The sequence below is a fragment of the Aristolochia californica genome, unplaced genomic scaffold (assembly GCF_029961685.1).
Source record: "Aristolochia californica isolate CCGP_79_NKW_82.1479 unplaced genomic scaffold, dmAriCali1.0.hap1 SCAF_4, whole genome shotgun sequence".
Lineage (NCBI taxonomy): Eukaryota > Viridiplantae > Streptophyta > Magnoliopsida > Piperales > Aristolochiaceae > Aristolochia > Aristolochia californica.
In genome coordinates this window covers 33,279,475-33,288,632 of record NW_027182103.1, presented here as the reverse complement: position 1 = coordinate 33,288,632, position 9,158 = coordinate 33,279,475, and the positions used below count along the sequence as shown (strand labels likewise).

Genomic DNA, 9,158 nt, shown 5'->3' with positions numbered 1-9,158 from the left:
GGATAAGGAGCTGGTGGGACTTGGTTAGGGATCTACCTGTCTGTTGGTGGAGAACTTGGTGGTTCTTCACTCAATGATGTGTCCCCATTGTCATCCTTTGACTCCTTAGACTTAGTGGTCCCTACCCCATTGTTCAACTCACGACCACTCCTAAGGGTGGTTATGACTTTGGCTTGCTCGTGGTGGGGATTGGAACTTGACCCACTCTCATGTGCTTTTGGGGTTAGGAATGGTTTGAATCGGGAGTCTATTTTGTGCTTGTTCACTCATGTGGCTGGCCAACTGACTCACTTGCATTTCAAGTTTAGCAATGGAGGACTGTGTATTCTGCATGAATAATTAAAGTGTATCCTCAAGTGAAGGTTTTTGTGGAATCAATGGCTGTTGAGTGAAGTGTGGTCACGGAGCTTGGGGTAGAGTAAACCCTGGAGGACCCCCAACCTGTGGGCCCTTGGACCATGAGAAATTTGGGTGCCTAGCCCAACCCGGATTATATGTTTCCGAAAAAGGATCGTTCCGGTTTGGTGTATGAAAATTTTGGACTGCATTCAAGTCATCAATGAGGTCCGGGTAGGATGAACTAGATGGACACATTTGTGTGGGATGAGATAAAATAAAGTATATGGCACAGACAGTAGATGGGTTAGGAGCAGGTGAACTCTTGGACACCATAAGGGCATCAATTTTTCTAGTTAACCCCTCAATCTTGGCCATGAGCATGGTTATTTCACTAACCTCATAGAGACCCCCTCTTTTGGCTTCGTGGGATCTCCTATCAACATTAAATGATGAACCCCATTGCTAAGATTGATCACTCAACGTTTCAAAAAAGTCCCACGCCTCACTAGCACTCTTACCCATCAAACTCCCACCACTCGTTGCATCTACCATGGATCTAACCTGGGGTGTAAGACCTAGATAAAAGTATTGCACTAAATGCCATTTCTTAAACCCATGATGTGGACACCTACGGATCAAATCCTTCCATTTCTCCCAAGCCTCATAAAAGTGTTTACCCTCATGCTGCATAAAGTTGGATATTTCTCTCCTGAGGGCTGTAGTTCTCTGAATGGGAAAGTGCTTGGACAAAAATTTAGTGACTAATGTGTTCCATGAAGTAATGTTGCCCACCTCTAAGGAATTAAGCCAAGACTTGGCCTTATCCTTAAGTGAAAATGGAAAAAAGTCTTAACCAGATAGAGTCATCTATGAAATTCTAGAATTTGAAATTCGCACAGATATCTAAGAATTCTTTGATGTGGTAATAAGAGTCCTCCTCCAACCCATAGAATGTTGGGAGGAGTTGGATCACACCCGGTTTTAACTCATAACTGGTAGCAGTAGTGGGTGGAAATATAATGCAAGAAGGTGATGTGAAATTGGATGGGATAGAATAATCCCTCAGGGCTCTACGGTCACCTGCTGCAGGTAACTGTAATGGTTCTATTACGGTCCCGGGTCATGGATCGAGTAACACGGCGTGGGATTTGTGAATCCAGCACTAGTCTTGAGTTGCTGGGCTCGGTAAGGAGGGTTAAGGATCCCTTCTTTAACTGGTATTCCACACGTGATCAATCTCCCTTTCTATGAACCCCTCTAGTGCTAGAATTGAAATATTATAGCTAGAATTGAAATATTATCACGTGGAGAGAGGATTGAAGAGGCACCTTTTCTTGCTCATGTAAATCAGGGTTTCAACCCTGATTTGGTTGCTGCTCATACTAGGATTGAAGGCCTAGCTTAGGGGGCAGCCTTGGCTCACATTGATGGCTTTTTCTGGGCCTAGCTTATGGGGCAGCCTTGGCTCATGTTGATGGTTGTTTCTACTCTGTTTTCGTGATGATTCCCAAACAAGAGGAGTTGCACTAGTCCTTCTCGTGGAAGAACCAGAAACTCTTTCTTTTTCAGATGATGAGGAGGAGGGAAGACCCTCTCTTTGGGCTTGGAAAAGGGGTAGGAAGCTCCTCTTCCAACTATGGATGATGATGGATGAAGGTGGATGAAGATGGATGGCAATGGACAGTGACGGATAGGTTGGATTTTTGGAGTAAACCCTAAACTCGAGATCAAGAGGTGATCTCAGCCTTTTTACACTAGGTTATTCTAAAATCTCAAAGCTTACCTATTTCATTCATTCTTTCCTTTAAATAGATCACGTCATGGAGTTTTAGGGTTAGGGTTACAATAATTCCCCATAATTCCCTTACATATAAAAGTAAATAGAAATAACTCCTACTTAAAAGAATATAAGAAATAAATCCTACTCAAAGTAATATAAGAAATAAATCCTATTGAGAGAGTTGTTGTTGCCTCCTTCATTGTGTGACTCGGTGTGCTATTGAGTCCACAACATCTGCCTCCCCATGGAGAAAAAGCTTGTCCTCAAGCTCAAAAGCTGGGTAGACTTGTTTAAAGATGTCCACACCTCCCCAAGGTCAGTGTCCGTCCACTGAACGAGAATCTCCCAATGGTCATTGGTCCGCCGAGCGCGTAACACCGTAGCTGGGTTAAGAATAACCTCGCCATTATCAACCGGTGGTAGGAATGGAGTGGATGTAGGCTGCGCCCCGGAATTTGGCTTCAAAAGAGAGACATGAAACACATCATGAATTTTGGTCATGTCCGGTAATTTGATAGGCGACTGGTCCCACGCGTCGAAGAATGGGAAATGGCCCAAAAAATCTAGGAGAGAGCTTATGACGTGGCTGTCCCGCAAGAGACTGCTGACGGTAGGGCTGGAGCTGTAGCCACACATACTCCTCAACCTCAAAAGAGACCTCACGATGGCCTTTGTCGTAGACATCCTTCATCCGAGCTTGGTTGCGTCGTAGCCATTCTGTGATATTCTGTACCAGCAGATCCCGGTCCATGAGTGCCTGATCAATCGCGTCCATGCTGGTGGACCCTGGGTTGTACGAGAGATGGCGAGGTGGATCCTGGCCATATATAACCCGAAAAGGAGTGGATTGAAAGGCAGAGTGTAATGAAGTGTTGTAACAATATTTGGCCCACGAAAGCCATTCAACCCATTGCCGCGAACGATCACCCACCAAGCACCGTAGATACATCTCGATGGTACAGTTCACCACCTTTGTCTGCCCGTCTATCTGTGGATGATAGGCGGAGGAGAACTTCATTTTAGTCCCGCTCAAGTGAAAAAGTTCCCGCCAAAAGGTGCTCGTGAAAACTGCATCTCTGTCACTCACAATGGATTCTGGAATGCCTTGTAAGTGGACTATCTGCTCCAGGAAAGTCTGAGCAACCCATGTTGCTGTATAAGGATGAGCCAGCAGTATAAAATGTCCATACTTGGAGAATCTATCAAACACCACCAAAAGTTCGGATTTGCCAGAGGACAGGGGTAGACCTACCACAAAATCCATCGAAATGTCGGCCCAAACCTGTGTAGGAAGGGCTAGAGGATGGAGAAGACCGGCTGGACTCAAGTGCTCAGCTTTGTTGCACTGCCAGACCTGACAGTTGCCCACATAAGTGGTAATAGAGGGTTTCATGGCTTGCCAGTAAAAATCAACTCGAATTCTGTGAAAGGTCTTCTGTATCCCCTCGTGTGTACTGTCATGGTAGGCCGAGAGAATAGCTGGAATCAACTCGGACTCAGATGGAAGAAAAAGCCACTGCTTGTAATAAATATGTGAATCCTGGATGGACCACTTCAAATTCATTGTCCCTTCCAAAATCTTTGGATGCAGTTCCTGCAGTCAGGGTCAGTGGCATGTGCGTCTCTCACCAAGGATGAGAAATCTTGGCTGGCTGATCGAATAGACCGACTGTTGATCCTCAAAACACCATGACAAAGCGTCTGCAACCTTATTTAATCTCCCCACACGATATTTCACCGAGAAGTCAAACCCCAACAACTTACTGATCCAGTGCTACTGTGGTGACGTCGTTAAATGCTGTTCTAGTAGGAATTTAAGGCTGTAGTGATCCGGCGGATGAGAAAAGTCCGGACCCAGAGATAAGGCCTCCAATGTTGGACCGCCTTGGCCAACCCATTCAATTCACGCTCATAGGCTGCCAGCTTGTGATGACAGACTTCCAACTGTCTACTAAAATACGCAATAGGATGACCTAGTTGCTGTAAAATGGCCCCAATGCCCACGCCTGAAGCGTCGCACTCTACCACGAACAATTCGTCAAAGTTGGGAAGTTGTAATACTGGCTCAGATGCGAGGGCAGTATTGAGTGCCGCAAACGACTTGGTGGCCTCCTCATTCCAAATAAAGGAATTTTTCTTGTGTAGACTGGTCAATGGTGCTGCCACCGGCCCATAGTTCGGAATAAATTTGCAGTAGTAGCCTATAAGACCCAAAAACACCCCATAATACAGAACAAGATTGTGGCTGTGGCCACTCGTGAATAACTAGGATCTTCTCGGGATCCACCGTAAACCCCTCATGTGAGATAATGTGTCACAGATACCCACATGTGAAGCCGCAAAAGTACACTTGGAATGTTTCAAATAGAGCCGATGTGCTCGTAACAAGTCGAAAACAATCCTCAAGTGTGCCAAGTGCTCCTCAACCGACTTGTTATATATAAAAATATCATCGAGAAACACAAGAACAAATTTTCGAAGATAGAGGCTAAATACATCGTTCATCAAAGCTTGAAAAGTGGACGGTGCATTGGATAACCCGAACTACATGACGACGAACTCAAAGTAGCCATGGTGCATGCAGAATGCCATCTTATCGATATCAGAGGGGTGGATCCGGGCCTGAAGGTATCCTGAAGGGAGGTTGAGTTTAGTGAATAACCACGACCCATGTAACTCATCCAGGTGCTCATCCACTACCGGAATAGGAAACTTGTCTTTTAATATTTGCACGTTCAACTCCCGATAGTCCACGCAGAACCTCCATGTCCCATCATGTTTCTTCACAAGTAAGACAGGTGAAGAGAACGGGGAGCGACTGGGACGAATAAGACCCGGTTTCAACATCTCTTGGCACTGACGCTCTATCTCGTCCTTCTGAAGGTGTGGGTAATGGTACAATTGCACGACCAGTACCTCAGATACTGGTTTCAGACAGATCCTGTGGTCACAGTGCCTCAGGGGAGGCAAACCCGAAGGCTCCTGGAAGAGGTCAGAGAAATCCTCAACCAAACCATCACTAGTACCGTCAGGCTGTTCCTGTGTCTGCAAAGTGTGCATGCGGTGGGCCCTGTCCACCTGACAGCCCTGTAAGAGCACCCGACTCCCGGCCAAATCAAAGCTCATGGTTAAAGCCGAAAAGTCCCACAGAATGGGCCCCACCGTTTGTAACCATTTAATGCCTAATACCATATCAAATCCCGCCAGGGGAATAACAAAAATACCAGCATTAATCGAAGTAGAGCCAATGGAAAAAGTTACCACCTTACTAATCCCATAACTAGGGACCTTCTCGCCATTGGCCACTGAGACGGTGGCTGTCGGATGAGTGTGTATCTGGAGCTGGAGATGTTGTGCGGCTGTCAAACTCAAAAAATTGTGTGTACTCCCCGAGTTGACTAGTCCCACCTGTTCTCGGTCGATGACATGTGTTCGTACTTGCATTGTATTAGGCGATTTTTGTCGAGTAATAGCATGCAAGGATATCTCCGGTGGTTCCTCCTCTATAATATCCTCTGGCTCCTCTAGATCCTCTGAATCCTCCACCTCAAGCCAAAGCAATCGTTTACATTGGTGCCCTACCCGATACTGTTCATCGCAGTTATAACATAAATTTTTGGACCGCCTTTCTGCCATGTCCGCACTCGTTAATTTTTTATAAACTTCGGTAGGGGATTACCAAGGCGGGGATCGGCTACCCGAGTCGTAGTCGGAGTTTGTCTGGATGGGGCTGCTGGATATGCTCCCTAAGATGAAGTATAGCGGCGCCCTTGCCAAGTGTTCCTCTCACCCGACCAACCCGGCTTACGTTGCTATAATTGTTGTCGTTGTTCCATTGCTTGGGCCATATTCATTGCATGAGCTCAATCCGTAGGCATAAAGAGTTCTACCTCTAGCTGTAGATACTCATTGAGACCCTCTATGAATAGGGAGACCTGTTGGTCAACCAATACCCTCTCACCAGCACGGGCCAACTTTTTCTGGAACAGCTTTTGATATTGTTCCACCGAACCAGTTTGTCACAATAGGACTAACTCCCCCAGGGGGTTGCTATTGGCGGGAGGGTCAAATCTAACTGTGCATAGATTTTTAAATTCTCCCCAAGTCATCCCTGGTCTCTCTTTCTCTACTTGAGTAACCCATAACATGACTTCATCTGTCATATGGAAAGAGGCTAGTTGCACTTATCCCATTCAGTAGTCCCTTGGTTCAATTTTTTTTTCACATCTATGCAACCAAATTAAGGGATCAACTGAACCATTGAAAGAGGGAAACTCTAACTTGGTGTACCTTGGAACTGTGCCTCCATGTTGGGGTCCTTGGATAGCAGTGCGCCCAGGCCACTGCTCCCCTCTTCTGTGATATGGTTGAGCAACCTCTCTCACCTCTGGACTTTGATGTCTCTCTGCCCTCAACTCTGTTAGCATGCTGATGACTCGGCTCATCTCTTCTTCTAAACCACAAACCTTCCCCAACACTGGTTGTGCTATTTCTAGGCTATCGTCTATCTTTTGTATCCTGATTTGGATTTCTTCATTGCTGAGAGTATCCTCCATGTTACCCCTGCTCTGATACCATGTTGTTACGATCCCGGGTCATGGATCGAGTAACACGGCGTGGGATTTGTGAATCCAGCACTCGTCTTGAGTTGCTGGACTCAGTAAGGAGGGTTAAGGATCCCTTCTTTAACTGGTTTTCCACTCGTGATCAATCTCCCTTTCTATGAACCTCTCTAGAGCTATAATTATAGCTAGAATTGAAATATTATCACGTGGAGAGAGGATTGAAAGAGGTACCTTTTTTTGTTCACATAAATCAGGGTTTCAACCCTGATTTGGTTGCTGCTTGTGCTAGGATTGAAGGCCTAGCTTAGGGGGCAGCCTTGGCTCACGTTGATGGCTATTTCTGCTCTATTTCTGTGATGATACCCAAACAAGAGGAGTTGCACTAGACCTTCACGTGGAAGAACCAGAAACTCTTCCTTTTTATGCTCGTCAAGAGGGTGAGAACCCCTACTTGTTGTTGACACTGAGGAGGAGGGAAGACCCTCTCTTTGGGCTCGGAAAAGGGGCAGGAAGCTCCTCTTCCAACTATGGATGATGATGGATGAAGGTGGATGAAGATGGATGGCAATGGAGGGTGAAGGATAGGTTGGATTTTTGGAGTAAACCCTAAACTCGAGATCAAGAGGTGATCTCAGCCTGTTTACACTAGGTTATTCTACAATCTCAAAGCTTACCTATTTCATTCATTCTTTCCTTTAAATAGATCAGGTCATGGAGTTTTAGGGTTAGGGTTACAATAATTCCCCATAATGCCCCTACATATAAAAGTAATTAGAAATAACTCCTACTTAAAACAATATAAGAAATAAATCCTACTCAAAGTAATATAAGAAATAAATCCTATTGAGTGAGTTGTTGTTGCCTCTTTTGTTATGTGACTCGGTGTGCTATTGAGTCCACAACAAGTTCACCCTGTTTGGCCATGGTAGCTCCTAACTTGATTTCTGGTGTTTTCCTACTAATATGTTCTACCTCTTCAACAAAGGGAGCTAATGGTGCACCTAGGGAGCGGCGCCTGTGCATAAAAACACAAAAAGAAACAAACTAACTATCTAATTATGCTAACAAACTAACTACTGAAAATACGAACTAACTAGAAGAAATAAAAATAACTCCATACAAAATCGTCAAGATAAAACAAAAACATAAAATTATGTAAGCAGAAAAATAAATCTAAACTAAGACCATGGAGAACAAAGAAATACACTTAATAAGTGCCTCCCCGGTAACGGCGCCAAAAACTTGATGTGAAATTTAATTACATTGGCTTTTATACCTCGCAAGTGTACGAATCGTTCATGTAATCTAGCGGGAAGCGAGGGTCACATCCACAGGGAGGACTAAATTTTATGTATTCTTCAGTCAACTAGCCTAACCAAATATGATGAATTATTATGAACTAAACACTGATTATATCCTAAATTATTAATCAATGATCTAATTAACTACTTGCACAACAGGAAACGTCAACTCTGGATTTTACCGTGATTCGTGCCTCTCTCGAGTGCCACGTAACCACGAATCCGGATTCCCAATCCTTGCGTCTAGCCCTCTCGGGTGCCTAGATTTAAGGACAAAGATCGAATTATAATACCAGAATCCAACCTAAATTATAATCCTGCCCTAACTTGCTAATTAATCAGAAAATTCGAAAAACAAATATTCATAAACATCAATTCTCAAATTTGATAAACATTCAAATCTAAGTTCAAACTATAGAAAACTAATTAAATTAAAAAATGATGGATTACTCCCCTTCTTCTTCCTCTCGGTCAGGCAGCAATTCCGTTCTCACGATTGTTGCAATTTCTAGAAATTAAGGGCTTCGGGTTGCAGGAGCGAGCGGTGGGAAGTGGAGGCGACACCGGCGAAGAGGAATCAAAATCGGCACCGGAGGAGGTGGTGCGGCGGAAGATGAGATGGAAGCGAAATCCTCTGACCGGCTCTCTCGAGTCTCGGTCGGAGTCAGACTAGGCTTGGGAAGTGGTCAAAAATGCGTAATTGACGCCGGAGGATGGTCGGAATGCGGAATCGGCGCCGGAGGAGCCCTCTTGGGTCACCTCTTGGCCTGGCGAGGAGAAAATGGCAGTGTCAAACTCACTGCGATGGAGACTCTCTCGAGCTCTCCTCGGGTCTGTTCTCGGTTGCTGGACGGAGGTGGACGACGGTGGTGCACGACGAACGACGGCTGGAAGCAAAATCCTTTCGAGTCTTCCTTCTTTTGGTCGGTGGCTGCCTCTTTCACTCCCCCTCGAACTCCCTCCTCTCAAAACGATTTTGCCCTAAAAATCTATCTCCCTTTCACTAATGGCATTTTTGTAAATATCTCCTTCTCCACAAAAATTCTCCTGAAATTCCATAATTGAATCCATAAAAATCATTTCAGGAAGAAATAAATCCTAAAAGCAATGAAATATAATTTAGGAGAGAAAAATATGCAATATAGACAGTGATTAATGCCAAATTCAATAAAT

General features: G+C 44.8%; 1 non-coding gene across 1 annotated transcript; it reads left to right on the top strand.

Moving 5' to 3' along the window:
* The first annotated feature begins 949 nt into the window (after positions 1-949).
* Positions 950-1,056, top strand: LOC137964356 (small nucleolar RNA R71). Its single transcript, XR_011115552.1, has one exon. It is a non-coding gene; the product is annotated as a small nucleolar RNA R71 (small nucleolar RNA).
* The last annotated feature ends 8,102 nt before the right edge of the window (positions 1,057-9,158 follow it).